The following is a 19,463-nucleotide window of genomic DNA, read 5'->3' on the forward strand; positions in this document are numbered from 1 at the left end:
TTTTTTGAGCAAATGAATACATTTGGTTTTGATTTCTGGAACAATAACATTGAAGCAAAAACTGTTTGGGGTACAAAAGATCTGCAAGTACAAGGTATAGAATCATTGTTCAGAGCCTGCATGATCCCAGAACAAATTATATTTTTGAATGACACTATTCAACAAACTACCTGTCTTGGCTTAGCCAAAATCAAAGACTTAAACAAACCGTCTATTCCAAAGCCAACAACGAACAGTAATAGCTCTATAAATGTTGAGATAGACGTGAACCATATTTTAAACCAAAACAGAACACATCCTGATTGGAAACAATGGTTGATCTGGCCCACAGATACTAATAACTGTCAAGACAGATTCCTGAACAAAATACAGGGGTTCAAATTGACCAGGCCAGACCCTAGATATTCCCAAAGACAACATCCAGGGATAGTAACTACTTACAGTGTGGGCAAGCTCTGCCTTCAATGGCTACAAACATCCACACTGGCAGAAATTAAGCAACACCTAACTTCACTTCAAGAAGGTGCTGACTTGCGTGATTTCATTATGGGACCACGCAAACAGCGTCAAAAACGTTTCATAGCGGCCTCTATATATGCAGCTTACAATGAAGTTTGGAAAGTAACTCAAATTGAGACAGCAGAAAAAATACGGGAAATTGACCGTATTAATTTGGAAAAATCACTTTCTGTTGTGGACAATGGGTTAATGACTCTGTCCTCCAGAATATATTCACTATACAGTATTGTGTCTTCAGCAATCGATATAATATCGCAAGACTTACTGATGTTACAACACGGTCAGTCCCAATTGCGTTCTATTGTACAACTTGGCTGGACGTTACAAAATCTGCGTTCAGGCTATGTGCCTTGGCGTTTAATCAACACAAGGTCACTATTTAATATCTTTAACCTTACTGATAAACAAATCAGTTTGGCTCAGAAGGGTGCTGACTATACAATTCTGAGCATTGAAAAACTTGAGAGATTACCATTGACAATGTCAGAACGACCTGTCATTGAATGGATAATACATGGGATAATAAATATTCCGATAACAACTTTCCAGTTTCAATACTGCGAAAAATATATACAGGCAGGCCAGTATGAAAGGTTGGGTAAAGGGTACATTAAGTCAACATGGAACTTGCCCTATACACACGCATGTGTTAGTAATAAAGGACAAAGTGTGTTCCTTAGTGGCAATAATTGTGAAAGGTCACTGTACACTTCTGTGTCAGGGTATTAGTTTGCATGGAGCATGTGAAGGGACTTCAAATAACCTTTCATGTCACCAGCTAGGCACACCTGCAACACAAATAGAACCACTCTTTAGGAAACTCTCGAACGGGAGTTACATTCTAATTGTAGATCGCAGATGTTGCAGTCTGCTGCCCGGAAAACCTTATATCATAACCGTGACTACGAAGGTCATGTGCTGTGACAGAGTATTGTTCCCAAACGATGCCCGAGACAGGGAGGCAAGGTAATGACCCAGTTTGAAAATGTCTTCTATTCGAATTGATACTTTAAGCAGAATGAAGACTGTGCTCCTACAGACGCCAACCCAGTTAACGTCATCAAAAGAAACGTATGATCTCCAAGTTGCAAGGACAACGGCTGAGATTCATTCACTGTTATCAACCAATTCCCCCATACATTTCGCAGAAATACTGAGCAAAATCTTAAACATTTCTGATACAAGTGGAATCGCGAGTGTATTTAAGACAGTGTTTTCGGGAGCTTTAACCCCATTCAAAGCCATCCTGGGTATTTTTCCTGATTTTGTCCATTCCATCTTTGGCGGACTTCCTCTCCTTTTGGGACTAGTGGCAGGCATCCTATTTTTGATCCTGTTACTTCGCTATGGCAAACCACGTCACAGACAAGACACCAGCGACAATGGAAGAAACAATCCGAGCTATTGGCTACCGGGACCGCATAACTAAAGTCCTTGGACTAGCACGGCTACGGGATTTAAACATGACTTGGTTTCTTTCATTTAGACTGATGTGGCAAAGTTGTGTTATGCCTGTATTAAGGTGCTTGCTATGCGGCGAAGAATGCGTGTTGGACACCTGTCTGACACTACAATCGGATGTGCCAATGGACGCAGAGACTTTGTTGGGTCCGGTAACGGCTCATGCATTGTGCTGTCCCCAGCGGCTACCAATCCTGATGACGGCATTCGTGGAGACTTCACCACTACGATTGAAGAGTTGTGAAGTACAAGATGAAAGCAGCATCGATCAGGTACGACCTTCTGTCAGCTATGCTGATCGAAACATCAATGAAGGCAATCATGCTCATGAATGCATGTTACAAAATTTTTCCGAGTTAGTGGAACTTTCACAAGAAGCAGTTGACAGTTTTTTCGAAAGTCTCAACAATATGATGTTTTCACCAGAGCAGAAAGAATGACTTTGAACAAACTAGCACACGGCGTTCCCTACACCCTGTACACGGCGTTCCCTACACCCTGTATTTGGCCTTCAACTTTGAAAATAAAGCAATAAGAAATTTTCTCACCAGTTTTTACAGAGAGCGAGAATTTTTTTTTTTTTCTTCTCCCCATCCATTTCCAAAAATATTTACGTTTTTTTGGGACACTTATCTTCTGCTTAAAGTAAAACTATTCTTAGAGAACAAAATTTCTATTTTTAGCTACTCTAGAGACATTAGCTACCCTCTAGCATGTTCACAAGTATTTATGATTTTTGTGATGAGATGGTCTCGACTTTTTCTTCTGTATTAAGAGCCATTTCATGTGTAATTTCCGCATTTCGTTCATGCAGATTTCAAAATATGCGTATTAGATTTAGCATTATTATACTGCTTGAAGTGCATATAGTAACTATACTCATCTTTTCGTGTATTTCGCATTTCCAATTTTCAAAATGCATTTGATTGTATTTTGGGGTGGTTCGGTATACACATGCACTACTAGTTTTGTTTACTATGCCTAGATTTGTAAATATGGACATAGATTACGTGGAGTGGGTGTGATGTATTTACTATGGGTACTGTATCGATCCCCCTATTTCTGACCCTTGTCTGGTTAATAATTAACTAGCAGCCATTCAACTGCACAGAAACCCGTTATCTGATTAGCCACACAACGGCACAGAAGCCCGTTATCTGATTAGGTCATAGCGCATGCCATCTCATTAGGCAAGCACTATTTCTCCAGCCCCCTAATAGGCATACGGTGTTCTCAAAACAAATCAAACCTACCACGACCTGGGAAATCCCCACAGCCATTGTTTTGATTTAGCCGAGAACTTCAGTAAAGAATGTGCGAACGACCAGTTCGTATGACATCCTTATTGACGTATTTATGTCCATCCTTACGTCAATCCCGGCACCTTTCAGGTATAAATAATACCGACATTGCCTTAAGCAAACACACGAGGTGGTGACAAGATTGGAGCAGCGAGACTTGCCGAGGAGCCCAGCTGACAGCGAAGCCCACAGACGCTGCCCCTCCTTTCTGACGCGCTGAGAGAGAGACGCTGCCTTTTCTCCTGCCGAGAAATCCAGCTCCGGCGCTTCCAAGCCGCCCTTGCGGGCAGCTGGGATATCAAGACCTGAGATAGAGATACCAGCCTTCTAAATCCCAGGTACTGAACTGAATAACCCTTTGCAGAGAATTCTTGAAGCAGACCCTTGGCAAAGCAAACTTAACTTAAACTGCTACTTATCTACTCCCGCCCACGTATTAGGCTTAGGTCAGGTACATTGGGGTAGGCGTAGTTAGAAGCACCAGTTGAGTACGATTAGTCAATGTATATATGTATGTATCTATTTTATCCATTTTAAGTATCATATGGCTAAGAAACCATATCAATGCTCTTACAGTATTATTTTATAATTCTGTTATTACTGTATGCACTTTACTTAACTATAAGTATTGCAATAATAGCGATTCATTTCTCTTGTATGAGAAAAGAGACTGATCAATAAATAACATCTTTTTATTGAACACGCCCGTCTCTTCCTTTTCTCTACAATCTGGTGAAACTAAGAATGCACTGAACTGACTGAGTAAAATAAGTTGTCTTTTGTTTTCACACGACTCTAGAGATACACTCTTGATTAGGGGAGAGCAAAGTTGTCATGTTCTATGGTTGTCAGAAACTAAATCCCTCCTTGTCTATCCAGGGAGGTTAAACTCCTCCTTGTCTATTCGAGAAAGTTTCTAGTGAACTCTGAGCTAGCTGGCAAACATTAAACTTTAAGTCTAATATCGTCAGTAGAAGACCTAGTTAACCTCTGTCCTACGTCTATACTATTGAAGATATTATTCCAATGCGCAGAGCCTATTGGGATAATAGGAACTACACTACATGCTGTCACAGACACATGGGGACTAGAAACGGCCATGTGCTTACTTTTCTTCAACACTTGAGTCAGTGGCAAAAGGTCTACCCATGTGTCAGCGAGCTACAGCAGGGGCTGCTACTTCCCTTCAGCAAGTTGAGAATTTTGTGTTAGGAAACGCATGTATATGTATCATACTGTAGATCAGAACAAAACTAGGACACAGCACCTAATAAATGCAAGATTGACAAATTACAAATGACATCTATATGCCCCAAGTGTAATTCTACACAGATGTAATACTCTATCAGCCCCTACAGGCCCCACTAGCTCACTGTACATGTGAGACCCATTCCAGGAATTGCTTTTGGCTCACAGGACTTCATTTCCCATAAAGCCCGGGCTGTCGCATGCTGAAAGCATCAGCTAATAGGAGCTTATGTTGCTCCAATCAGCCGCATTCTACCATATTTAAAGACCTGCGCTTGAACACTAAATGGTCGGTGGGGTCTAATGCGGGATGATACAGGTTTTCTTACAGGCTCCCTACCTTGACCAAGTAAGTGATGAACGAGGCCATTGGCTTCAGATGCCCTCTGCAATTGATTCATGGTGTTCAGCACTAATCTTAACTGGGAGGCATTTGTGTAAAGTTTGCTAATGGCTAACAGCCACGTATTACAGTGCTCAAGTTCCCCGCACCACTTCTTAACTTATGTGGCAATAGTATATAGATGCTAATACTTGACTATGTATTGTGGCGCCCAGCTCCTCGCACCAATTATCACTGTATTGTTAACCACTGCAAGGTTCGGTGCACAAAATGATTTCCACCCGTGAGGGCACACAAGCTTTTGGCTGGCTACTGTATTCCACGATTGCAGTGAGCTCTCAGCTTGCTGTTAAGACAACACATGAAATAACCCTACTAGGTATTTAAATGATATGTACGTATGATTTTTTTGCATAAACCCAAGGCACTCAGGCCATCTAAGATACCTGACTCCCAGAGAATACTCCATTCAGTGCGCATTAGTCCCATGTCTCACATAAGCCTGCAACCATCCTAGCACCAGATGTCTTATGTTACTATATTCCTAGTACCAGATGTTTAATGATACTATATCTCTACCAATTAGGTGTGTGACTACAGGAGGGTGCCTCTTGCCAGATGCACTTGACAGCTGAACCACCCCAAAAATAGGGTAAGAAGTATGAGGGTGTGTTGTGTTTTATCTGCATGTTTTCCCTTTACGGCTCTCTGTGCATGTACACATGTGCTGTTTTTCTAGTGGTTTGATGCCCCTCACGTTATAGCCCTACAATGTAGCATGACTATATATGTATAAAATGTCCTTGTTAAAAATTTGAGTCTGATCAAGCACAGAGGTTGTTTTACCAGTTGGAGGTTCCCACAAACAAACTCCTCCCACTGGCTAAATCGTTTCTTTAACCCCTTCGCTGCTAGGCCTTTTCCCCTCCTGTGCTAAGCCTTTTTTTGGCGATTTGGGATAGTGCGCGCTTAGGCCCCTGTAACTTTTTGACCACATAAGGTATCCAGGCCAAATTTGCGTCCTTTTCTTCCAACATCATGTGGATTCTAGAGGTACCCAGGGTTTGTGGATTCCCTTGCAGGGGTCCCAGAAATTAAGCAAAATACAGTAAAATTTTTGTTTTTTTCAGAAAATTGGGAAAAACGGGCTTCAAATGAAAGCCTCTGGGTTTTTCCCTGCAAATGTTATCAAAAAAGAGTTTGTGGGGCTGAAATCTCCATTTCTCAGCTTTTAGGGAATGACAGTCTTTTGTCAGGGAACCAACATTTTTCACACAGTTTTGGCATTTTTCTGGGACATAGCCTATTTTTGCTATTTTTAGAGCTTTCAACCTCCTTCCAGTTAATGGTAGAAATGAGTTTGAAAGCAATAATGGATCCTGGAAAGCTATACATTTTCGAAAAGTCGACAAAAATCTAAATTCAGAAAGGGGTCATTTGTCTAAATCCATGAAGGTTTCTTTATAGAAACTAACAGTTAGATATTGGAATAATTGAAAATTAGTTGAAAAAAACAGCCTTTTGTCTCAACGTTTTCACCTGTAACTTCTTGTACTTTTGACAGCTGTTTGAAAGCAATATACCGTTACATCCGTTTGACCTTCCTGGTTGTGGGGATATATAGGACTTGTAGTTTCACCAAGAACCTGACGAACCCAGAGCCAAAAACTGAGCAGCAACTTGCAATTGTATTTTATTATTTACTGGGTATAGAGCACTTATTCTTGGAAAATGTATACATGGAAAAATCGGTATGAAAGACACCTATGCATTTCTGAATTGGGTACAAATTATAGAGTTTAGAAACAGTATATATTTGCACATTTTCAAAATTGGAAATACTCATACTAGCATGAGAATTATTGGTCATTTTTTTAAAAGATTTTTTTTTTACACAATGTCTTTCATTGGGAAGGGAGAAATGCATGAAAACGCAATAGGTAATAACAGTTGATTTACAAACCTGAATTACCCTAAGTCTCCCGATAAAAACGGTACCTCACTTGTGTGGGTCGGCCTTGTGCCTGCGACAGGAAACGGCGCAAAATGCAACGTGGTCACACCTCAATTTTGCAGTTAAAAATGGACCCTTTTATGGCAAAGTGCCTAGCTGTAGTTTTTGCACCCTAGCTCTGCCGGCACCTAGGGAAACCTAGCAAACCTATACATTTTTCAAAACTACACCCAGGGGAATTTAGGATGGGGTGACTCAACTACCTCCTGTGGAAAAGTAAATTTTGCCATGTTCTGTGTCCCTACGTGTCCTCCATCTTATGTTATGTGTGCATGATTAAATATGCATATGTATTCCCCATGTTTGATTAAAAACGCAATTACAGTTGTGTCCATCACTAGTATGCCAGTTTCCAGTTCTCGTGAAAGCTACGAGTATCAGGCCTATGTAAAGTTACGTTGCCACGTTTCTCAGTGTGCACGTTATTTTATTGTAAAGTCCCCGTTTCTAGGCCTCAAAAGGGCCCGGACACCAGATTCAGCTCCTGTCTTCTGAGTCCTCGCTGAGGAGCGATACAGCCCCCACCTGTATCCTCGACCCTTCACTTACTTCCTGCCTCACAGTGCCCGGCTCAGCCTGGCTCTGCCTCTGAGTCTGCCAAGAGTATGTTATGATTCTAGTTATCAGTCCAGCCCTCCTTCTCTGCATTCCTAAGCTACTGAATCGCATCAATAGTTTCCGTCATTGTCTAGCCTTTACGTCTCCATGTAAGAGAAATACTGCATTTAATGGTCATCTAATATTCTTCATCACGCACTACATGTAGAGTAATGCATGCTCCATTCTTAGAGTCCGTTAGCCTTTACCCCGATAACTTTTGGATTCTATCAACATGTCCTCTAAACATCAGATACTAGATACTGTTTAGGTACATGTCGCCCTGACTCTCCAGACTTCAGTCTCTACTCCTAGCACAGAGTTCATAGCCCCCAGCTTCTCCTAGTAACACGTCATTGTCAGTTTGCGCGCACCATTAGGTTAGAGGTCCCGGCTCCTTAGGTAGCCCCCTCCATGTTTCCGCCCCATTTATGACATATTCTGTTACGTTTGCATCACATGTCTATGTATACGCCCCTGTTACACCTACTTTCACCCTTATCTTTCGCGACTGCTATTGACCACACCCACTGCTCCGCCTACTGTAATTCATTGTAATGTAACTGTTTTAGTATATATATTTGTGCACTGCTATTAAATGTTACCCCATTCCCTTACGCCGATCCTGATCCAGCCCCCGGCAGCGCTGCCATCCTGTTCCCGTGCAGGTTGTCCTGTTCCTGTCCTTTATGCTGTATTAAACCTGCAAACTCCTACTACCTCGAATCTTGACTCTTATTTATTGAGCTATCTGTTATTGCTATGTCCAGTCAAACCTAGATCCGGTATTATTTATTTATATACCACATAATGGCGCCCGAACAGGGACTTGCCCTTTCCCCACGCGCCGGTGAAGCCACGCCGGCCCCCTGACCCTCTGCAGCCGTGACGGAACCATACCGTGCACGTGCAGATATTTCTGCTTCAAGTATCCCTCAGGCCCACGGAGGAGACGGAGGTGGCGGTCCAGCATCCAGACGAGGCGGTGGAGGAACGCGGCGAGTCCCGACCAGAGCCCAAGCCGAGAGTCCAAGGTCCGAGGTATCCGGAGGCCCACCCGTAACAGAAGTTCGAAGTTCGTCCGTCCGGCGTCGAAGCAGTCCAGTCCAGTCCGAGGCCTTCCGTTCTTGCTGCCCGGTGAGTACCATTGCTGGGGTAGTATCTAGACAGGGTCAATCTAATTGACTCTGGTCCGTGGGTTGGTGGTACACAGACCCAAACGAAGTGTCCACTTCGGTGGATGCGGGTCCTGACGTGTCTCTTTATGAGACCGGTAAGTTTCGTACTGTTTCAGCAGTGCATCTAGTTTCTGTTCTAGTCAGTTCTGTTCTCGAGAAAATTCATGTATTCTGTTTTCCGTATTCCAGGTAGTATTCTGTTCGAACTGTTATTTTAAATGTTCCTCATGTATTTTAATGTCGTGGTATGAATGTGGAGTAATTATCGTGTTCATTGTGTATTGTATTGTGTCTAGATTACAGTTCAGTCATGCCTTTATTCTCGAAATTACGTCAGTTAAGAACTAGAAAAGGTCTGCTAGAAGCAGCAGTTCCTGTCCCGCCTAGGGACAGTCCAGGTCATTTTATGTATCAAAAGCATGGCATAAGTGCCATATTATATCTAGATTTATGGGTAGAGTATACCAAACAGTTAGAAGAAAAGTATAGATGGCCTGTATCAGGCACATGGGATGCCGAGTGCATCATGAGAGTAGAAGAAGCATTATGGAAAAAGAAAGCCAGACAGTCACAGAAAGATGCCATCGAGTTATGGCGCAAAGAATCTCATAAAAGAACCGAAAAAGAAATCAGAAAGTCAGAACTAAGTAGAGAATCCTTAGAACGAGCCCAAGAAAGGGAACTAATCGAGATAGGTGAACGAGTTAAAACCGAACAGTCAGACAGACAGAGGCATGCCCTTATTAAGGGTATGTATCCTCTTCTTGCCGAGGGCTTGCCAAAAGCGACCCCGGAGGCATCCAGTAATTTCCCGCCACCACTAGTTCCGACTAAGCTACGTCACAAACCGACCGCAGCTGATATTTTCATCTCGTCCTATTTGGACGACACAGTCCCGGAATATGCAAATCCTGTTCCGCCAGCTCCTGTAAATAATGTAAATCCTGCTCCTCCAGTCACCGGAGTACCTGCTACGGTACCCCCGGTCCAGCCTACATTACAATTTCCCGCCGCGCTGGTACGAAGAGTATCAGTCGACGATTCCAGTTTAGGGGCCGCAGGAGGAGGTCCTCCTGGTACCCCGCCACCGCACCAACGTAGAACGTTGGCCGAGTTACATGAATGTGCGTTACAGCGTACGCCCAAATTTAAGTCCGTTGCAGAAATCCGACGAGCTCTCACTGAATGCCGCTATGATCCAGTTGCAGGTGATGATAGTACAGTAATATATTCCATCCGTGTAAGACGGGTGACCGGGTATTTGGACACCCTACCAGATATGAAAGGAGATCTAGACAGAATATATCGTTTCATCCGTACAGGGGATGATCCAGAAAGTATTGGTGAAGCCATGTCTCAAAGGAAAGCTGAGATCCAGCTCATGTTATTAAAGTTCCTGATTAATTGTCTAATAAGAGAACAAGATTCCCCGACTAAAGATCAGGCCGAAATGAAAATCCTGACAAGGTGGAGTGATAATATAGCCGAGGGTAAACACAAGACTATCAGTAGTATAGAGAGTATGTACAAGAAAATTCGTAAGGAAATACTAAAGTTACACGAACAACGTAAAGCAGCACAAGTAAACGAGAAAGAAAATGACTCTTCTACTGAAGAGGTAGAGGACGAGAATCCCACTAGAATAGCGTATGTAGGAAAATCTAGATTTCCAGATCGCCATTTGCGCCTAGAACACAAGTCAGTTTTACATCATCCGGCACCAGAACAAGGTTCTCTAGAACAAGTATTTCAAGCTACCGATCACATTCTGAAATCACAAATCGGTTATAGCGAGTTAAGTACTATGCATGAACAAGAACTAGTCCGATCAGCGGTCCGATGGATTACTGATTCTACCACTTTTCCAGACGAAATAGTGGCACAAATGTTTCTGAAATTGCCCCCAGCCGAGCAACGACTGGTGGGTATGTATATGATCCAGCACCTCATTACTCTGTATGAGGGTCAACATTCTGATCCAGGTCCGTTACACGATGTCCTGAACGAGTTACTCCAATATAGATGGAAAGGTTTAGGTACCGATTTAATTAGCGTCATTCTAGAACAGCGTCACAAATATAGGACGTTTTTGAACCCGCATTTTGTTCATGTCTCACCTCCAGAAAGTAAACCGTTTTACATAGACAGACAGAATCCGTTACGAGAAGTACACCCAGTTAGGACAACAGATGGTGAAATGCAACGAGTGTTTGTTTACACTCCGATTACAAAGATGGAACTCTTAGAGATGAAGAAATTAATTCCCTGTCATGACAAAGATCCAGCAGGGTTCCACCGAGAATTAAAAGACATGCTCCGTATGGGAGAATACACGTATCCAGATATTATTAAAATGTTAAAGGTCCTGTTGCCCGCAGGGGTATACGAGAAACTCAAGGAAAAAGATTGGGAGGTGGGAGAGAAAAAGATCGATTGGGCAGTCCTCGAAGCTGAAGATAAGATACGAGTACCAGGTACCGGTCTAGGAGAGAAATGTAAAGAATTACCTGAACTGTTAATACAAGTTTTGCCCAGATTATTAGCAACTAAAAAGGAAGACTGGGATGCAATCTCAGCCTGTAAACAGAAACAAGACGAAGACACTAGTGATTTTTATTCTAGATTCGAGAAATGTTTTATCATAAACAGTGGCCTCAAGACGAGTAGCGAGTCATACCCTCATCTTTTTGTTACTAAATTAGTCGAGAATTCAAGTCCACAAGTTAAGAATCGAGTTTTGAAAGTCGAAAGTACCTGGCAAGCTAATACTCCGTCCCAGATGTTACAGATGCTCCAGTACCACCAGAATAGAATCAGAGAAGAGCAAGATCATGAAAGGAAACGTATGAAAGACACGAAAATGAAAGTACTAGTTGCACAATCTGTTCCTCAAGACAGTCAGAAGAGGGGTACGAATCAAGCCAGTCATCCTGCAGTTCCCGTTAAAGGGACATGCAATTATTGTAAACAGCCAGGTCATTTTATAAACGAGTGTGCAGTTCTGAAACATAATATAGCTACCGGTAAGACTAAAGAAAGACCACGTCCTCCTAGACAAGAACAAGTTTCACAGACTTCTCAGCCACAGAATGCACAACAGACAGTTCCAGCACCGCAGCCTATTGCTGCAACACAGCATGTTACACAGCAGATGTACCAGTATGCACAGTCCGAGTATCCAGAGTATCAGCCATATTCATGAAACAGCCTAGAGAGGGAGGTAGGCTTGCCTCTCATCGAGATACCTGTAGATCAAGAGGGTCCCTATGTTCATAGTCAAGTATTAGGGAAAGACAGAAAGTTTTTGATTGATACAGGGGCAAGTAGGACCACCATTAGTCACGCCGAAGTTCCAGGGGCTCCGCTCTCAGGCTCTAGAAATGTTTCCCTTGGATTTTCAGGAAAGCCTATTGTAAACGAGATATCTAAGCCAGTTACTCTAGAAGTAGGTCCATTGTCCCGCACTACTGATCTGTTACTTACGAAGTCATGTCCAGAAAATTTATTAGGCATTAAAACACTGAAAGAGTTAGGTGCAGTCATATGCTGCTCCCCAGAGGGAATACGATTGTTCCTACGTGACTTCAAGGGTCACTATGTATTACGAGATTTTGATCCGAGATTGTCCAATGTTCCGCAGCATCTATGGGCGCAAGGTCCAACTGATGTTGGTTATATGCAAATCACACCCCATCGTGTGACTCTCAAGCCAGGTGTAGTGTTACCACGAATCAGACAGTACAGATTGCCACCTGAGGCTGTAGCAGCCTTATCCAAAATTATTGACGAGCTCATGGCTCAAGGAGTAGTTGTAGAAACTGACTCCAATGTATGTAATTCTCCGATCATTCCAGTCATGAAACGTACTGATCCAAATGCACCCCCAGTATATCGATTAGTGATTGACCTTCGGGAACTCAACAAATGTATTATTCCCCAGTACCCAGTTGTCCCAGATATCTCTTCCCTATTGACAGCCATTGATTCTGAAGCCTCATTTTTCACAGTCATAGACCTCAAGAACGCGTTTTTCAGTGTCCCCATTCATCCAGACAGCCAGTTTCTTTTCGGATTTTGTTTAAATGGAAGGAGCTATATGTTCACACGAGCTCCTCAAGGTTTCACAGAAAGTCCTAGTATTTACAGTCAAGCACTTAAGAGACAACTAGATAACATTCGCATGCCAACTGACACTGCCCTGCTCCAGTATGTCGATGATCTACTGATCACAGCCCGTTCTGAACGTGCTTGCGAGCGAGCATCCCTTACAGTCTTGTATTTCCTAGCAGAGATGGGGCACAAGGTGTCCCCTTCTAAGCTTCAATTCTGTGTCCAGCAAGTGATCTACTTAGGCCACTTACTGTCCAAGAGGGGTAGGCAGTTGACACCTGACCGTATCCAGTTAATAGCGAGTCTTCCTCAGCCCAAGACCCAGAAGGAGGTACGTGCTTTTATCGGCCTTACTTCTTACTGCAGACAATGGATTCCTCAGTATGCATTTCTAGCTAAACCACTGATACAGTTAACGACACAGGAGGCAGCCGTATCGACTGTCCTCCCTTGGACATCTGAACATACACTTAATTTTAATGAGTTAAAGAAAGCTCTATGCCAAGCTCCAGTTCTAGCTACACCGAACTACAGTAAGCCTTTTACACTTTTTGTCACTGAACGCGGAGGTACAGCATTATCTGTTCTCACACAAGATCAAGCAGGACAATACAAGCCCTGTGCTTATTTTTCGAGCACATTAGATCCTGTAGCCCAGGCTCTGCCTGCGTGCCTCAAGTCAGTTGCAGCCACAGCACTAGCTATCAGACAAAGTGATTCCATAGTATTAGGACATTCCTTGACAGTACAAGTTCCACACTCCGTGGAAGTTCTTTTAAACCGAACACAGACTCAGCACTTGACAATTGCACGTTTAACAGGTTATGAATTGACACTGTTCCAGCCACACATAGATATCAGACGCTGCAACGTTCTAAATCCTGCTACACTGTTACCGTCAGTTAATTCAAATCCTGCCACACACGACTGTGTGGAAGTAGTTAACATTATGACTAAGCCAAGACAAGATCTGACAGATATTCCATTACCAGATCCCGACCTGACACTTTATGTGGATGGTTCATGTATGAGAACAAGTACAGGAGAACTAGTAGCCGCGTATGCAGTGACTACTGACACTGAAGTTATAGAAACACACCGTATTGACACCTTGTCTGCTCAAGCAGCAGAGCTAGTTGCTCTGACTCAAGCCTGCATACACGCCAAGAACCTGAAAGTTAATGTTTACACAGATTCACGTTACGCATTTGGAGTCGTACACGACTTTGGAGTGCTCTGGCAGGAGAGAGGTTTCATGACTTCTCATGGAACCAAGATTCAGCATGGTCTCCTTATTCAAGCTCTGTTAGATGCCATACACCTACCGACATCTATTGCTATCATAAAATGCAAAGCACATACGAAAGTTACTGACACTATTTCCCAAGGTAATGATCTAGCAGATCGCACAGCCAAGCTTACAGCACAGACACCAGACATTCCAGTTAATAAGACACCGACATACACTCCAGATCTGACTACCTGTATGACAGTTAAGGACCCCACTCAAGATGTCATAGATATCCAGTTACATGCTACTCCCGAGGAAATCAAGAAATGGTCCGAACAAGGAGGGGTCCAGACAGATCAGGGATGGGTAACGAAGGGTAAAGCCACATGGTTTCTCCCCGATTCTATGGTTCAAGTCATTATCAATACCGCACATAGTCCAGCACATTTAGGAGAAAAAGCTATGTTAGACAGTATCCAGAACATTTGGTTCAACAAGCATTTACGAGCTGCAGCCAAGCAGAAAGTCCGTACCTGTATGATATGTTGTCAGTTTAATCCAGGTAAAAGTGTCCCGGTGGAACAAGGTGGATTCCAGCCCCCTGACCACCCTTTTGAAGTCCTCCAGATGGATTATATTCAGATGGAGCGATGTCGAGGTTTCAAGTATGTTCTCGTAGTTGTATGCGCTTTGTCCAGGTGGACAGAAGCATATCCAGTACCAGATTACACAGCCGCGACCACTGCCAAGCAGTTGGTTCGTGAGTTTTTCCCCCGTTATGGACTCCCTAGAGTCGTGTATTCAGACAACGGCCAGCCATTCTCATCTGAGCTCATGAAACATATTTCCCTGTTGTTAGGGTACCAGTGGAAGTTCCATTGTGTACGCCACCCTGAAGCAGCCGGTCTCGTAGAGAGACATAATCAGACCCTGAAAATCCGAATTGCAAAAGTATGTAAGGAGAAAGGTGTGGACTGGCTAGTAGCTCTGCCAGTTGCCTTATTTTATATGCGCATGGTCGCACATTCCAGATCAGGTCTGTCCCCTTATGAGGTCGTATTTGGCCGCCCCCCTAACATGTGGGGTACACCTAGACCTCGAAGTATTACCGATGTTTCAAGTAATATGCTGACAGATTACCTAGCTTCCTTGATGTCTGCCCTCAACTCTTGTCGTTCACAGGTTGCTGCCGCATTTCCAGACAATACCGAGGTGGCACCGCATGAAATCGTTCCCGGATCCATGGTTCTTGTCCGAAATTTTGATCGTTCAAGTCCGCTGGAGCCTCGCTGGAAGGAACCCCGACAGGTCCTCCTGGCCACCCGTACTGCCGTCAAGCTGGAAGGCAGGAAGGGCTGGGTCCACCTGTCACATGTGAAAAGATTTTTTGGATTGAAGCCTGTTTCAAAGAACATTTCCGAGGATCTTAAAGACTGCCAAAGTACTATTCTTAAGGACTGTCCCGCAAAAGACATTGCTACGAACCCTTCCCTGTTAGAGAAAACTCCGCAGCAGGAGTATAAGCTTAAACTAAGGTCTAGTAAAATAAGTCAGCCAGTTTGATTGTCTAAGTCCTCCCCTAGGTGAAACGGTTAGACCGGTTTCTGACATGTATATAATAGACCCCCACAGAGAGAGAGTTAGTGAGAACTCTAGAAGTTGCACTATTATTTTATGTTTTCTGCTATATTTTAGCATTATGATTTCCTGCACCAGTTATGCATTTTATTTGTATTTTTCAGTTTCTCATGTAAATAAGTCTGCTAATGTTACAGTAGAGCACACGTTTAGTGATCTGCCTCCTCATGAACTCTCATATCGTCTTGCTATGCGTAATAACTCCTTTGTCCGCATGTTACATTATTCACACCAGACCAGCAATGCCACTAATTGTTGGGTGTGTGGTCGACTCCCCCCTTTCCAGACACCGAAGGGAGTTCTGCCACTCTTTCCTTATCCATTCTCACATAATGGTTCGTGTGGAGCATGGTCCACGTTAACGTCATCCTCAACAGATATGTCTTTTCTTAACAGTACATGTTTCCCAGACAAGCAAGGTCTTCCCCACAGAACAGGGTTAGATCTAGAAAATGAAGTTTATAATTTGGGTAATTATTCTTCGAGTTTTATGGTCCTGAATGTTCAGTCTGATACTACTCCAGACTTACCTGCTATGTCAGTACTACCAGTCAAAGGTGAATTATGTGTCCGAAATAATGGTTCCATACATGTAGGCCATAGTGATTGTACTACTATTGTCAAGTATAGTGACAGTGGGAAATCTATTTTCAAAGCTTCACGTCATTCTTATTTTGTTTGTGGTCAGACCGCATATGTTCGTCTGCCCCTCGATTGGGAGGGAACCTGTTACATTGCCTTCCTACTGCCACCAGTTTTCCTAGCCCCACCTGACTATCATAGGAATTCCCACCTAGTACATACTAGACACAAGAGAAATCTCCCGATTGTCGATTATACTGAAACTGCTCTAGAACAATACATAGATATCAATAAAGGTGTCTTCCCCTACTTAGGTACTGTTGTAAATAGTAAACTGATACGTAGATTGACCAGAACCCTTGAAGCAGTAGTGATCGAGACTACTTCTGCTCTAGGTAACTTAACCGAAGAACAATCCTTTATGAGAATTGTCGTGCTCCAGAATCGTCTCGTCCTTGACGTCATACTGGCCGATAGGGGCGGGGCTTGTAGAGTCATCGGATCTAGTTGCTGCATTTTCATTCCTAATAACGCGCCGTCTGTTTATTCAGCTATTTCCAGACTCCATAAAATTGCCCATATGTTACACCAAGATCCAGGCACCTGGACATGGTCCGGTTGGTTCTGGAATATAATTTCCGCCTGGGGATGGAAAGTATTGTCATTTCTGGGTATTGCAGTAGCGATCATATTCAGTTGCTGCCTCTGTTTACAATGTGGCCCTGCGATTTGCGGCATTTGTGCTACCTCTTGTATTCCTAGTCCCGAGTCCCGTCCTAAATCCCGTTCCAAGAAAATTCGAGACGAGCAAATGATACTGTATGAAATGATAGATGGTATCATGAATATTGATGTTTCCTGATGGAAACGTAGTGACAAGGAGGGAATGTGGAAAAGTAAATTTTGCCATGTTCTGTGTCCCTACGTGTCCTCCATCTTATGTTATGTGTGCATGATTAAATATGCATATGTATTCCCCATGTTTGATTAAAGACGCAATTACAGTTGTGTCCATCACTAGTATGCCAGTTTCCAGTTCTCGTGAAAGCTACGAGTATCAGGCCTATGTAAAGTTACGTTGCCACGTTTCTCAGTGTGCACGTTATTTTATTGTAAAGTCCCCGTTTCTAGGCCTCAAAAGGGCCCGGACACCAGATTCAGCTCCTGTCTTCTGAGTCCTCGCTGAGGAGCGATACAGCCCCCACCTGTATCCTCGACCCTTCACTTACTTCCTGCCTCACAGTGCCCGGCTCAGCCTGGCTCTGCCTCTGAGTCTACCAAGAGTATGTTATGATTCTAGTTATCAGTCCAGCCCTCCTTCTCTGCATTCCTAAGCTACTGAATCGCATCAATAGTTTCCGTCATTGTCTAGCCTTTACGTCTCCATGTAAGAGAAATACTGCATTTAATGGTCATCTAATATTCTTCATCACGCACTACATGTAGAGTAATGCATGCTCCATTCTTAGAGTCCGTTAGCCTTTACCCCGATAACTTTTGGATTCTATCAACATGTCCTCTAAACATCAGATACTAGATACTGTTTAGGTACATGTCGCCCTGACTCTCCAGACTTCAGTCTCTACTCCTAGCACAGAGTTCATAGCCCCCAGCTTCTCCTAGTAACACGTCATTGTCAGTTTGCGCGCACCATTAGGTTAGAGGTCCCGGCTCCTTAGGTAGCCCCCTCCATGTTTCCGCCCCATTTATGACATATTCTGTTACGTTTGCATCACATGTCTATGTATACGCCCCTGTTACACCTACTTTCACCCTTATCTTTCGCGACTGCTATTGACCACACCCACTGCTCCGCCTACTGTAATTCATTGTAATGTAACTGTTTTAGTATATATATTTGTGCACTGCTATTAAATGTTACCCCATTCCCTTACGCCGATCCTGATCCAGCCCCCGGCAGCGCTGCCATCCTGTTCCCGTGCAGGTTGTCCTGTTCCTGTCCTTTATGCTGTATTAAACCTGCAAACTCCTACTACCTCGAATCTTGACTCTTATTTATTGAGCTATCTGTTATTGCTATGTCCAGTCAAACCTAGATCCGGTATTATTTATTTATATACCGCATCTAACATAGCTTTTTCTCCTAAATGTGCTGGACTATGTGCGGTATTGATAATGTCAGGGCGACATGTACCTAAACAGTATCTAGTATCTGATGTTTAGAGAACATGTTGATAGAATCTCTAACCTCTAACCTAATGGTGCGCGCAAACTGACAATGACGTGTTACTAGGAGAAGCTGGGGGCTATGAACTCTGTGCTAGGAGCAGAGACTGAAGTCTGGAGAGTCAGGGCGACATGTACCTAAACAGTATCTAGTATCTGATGTTTAGAGGACATGTTGATAGAATCCAAAAGTTATCGGGGTAAAGGCTAACGGACTCTAAGAATGGAGCATGCATTACTCTACATGTAGTGCGTGATGAAGAATATTAGATGACCATTAAATGCAGTATTTCTCTTACATGGAGACGTAAAGGCTAGACAATGACGGAAACTATTGATGCGATTCAGTAGCTTAGGAATGCAGAGAAGGAGGGCTGGACTGATAACTAGAATCATAACATACTCTTGGCAGACTCAGAGGCAGAGCCAGGCTGAGCCGGGCACTGTGAGGCAGGAAGTAAGTGAAGGGTCGAGGATACAGGTGGGGGCTGTATCGCTCCTCAGCGAGGCTCAGGAGACAGGAGCTGAATCTGGTGTCCGGGCCCTTTTGAGGCCTAGAAACGGGGACTTTACAATGAAATAACGTGCACACTGAGAAACGTGGCAACGTAACTTTACATAGGCCTAATACTCGTAGCTTTCACGAGAACTGGAAACTGGCATACTAGTGATGGACACAACTGTAATTGCGTCTTTAATCAAACATGGGGAATACATATGCATATTTAATCATGCACACATAACATAAGATGGAGGACACGTAGGGACACAGAACATGGCAAAATTTACTTTTCCACATTCCCTCCTTGTCACTACGTTTCCATCAGGAAACATCAATATTCATGATACCATCTATCATTTCATACAGTATCATTTGCTCGTCTCGAATTTTCTTGGAACGGGATTTAGGACGGGACTCGGGACTAGGAATACAAGATGTAGCACAAATGCCGCAAATCGCAGGGCCACATTGTAAACAGAGGCAGCAACTGAATATGATCGCTACTGCAATACCCAGAAATGACAATACTTTCCATCCCCAGGCGGAAATTAT

At 43.3% G+C, this 19,463-nt stretch overlaps 1 long non-coding RNA gene across 2 annotated transcripts in view; it reads left to right on the top strand.

Annotated features, from left to right (window-relative positions):
• Positions 1-19,463, top strand: part of LOC144762394 (uncharacterized) — a 361,263-nt gene that overhangs the window by 210,883 nt on the left and 130,917 nt on the right. For both annotated transcript variants that reach the window (XR_013596086.1, XR_013596085.1), the window contains one exon: positions 5,459-5,524. This is a non-coding gene — a long non-coding RNA (uncharacterized LOC144762394). The remainder of the gene's footprint in view (positions 1-5,458; positions 5,525-19,463) is intronic.

This window comes from Lissotriton helveticus, chromosome 6, assembly GCF_964261635.1.
Source record: "Lissotriton helveticus chromosome 6, aLisHel1.1, whole genome shotgun sequence".
NCBI classification, from domain to species: Eukaryota; Metazoa; Chordata; class Amphibia; order Caudata; family Salamandridae; genus Lissotriton; species Lissotriton helveticus.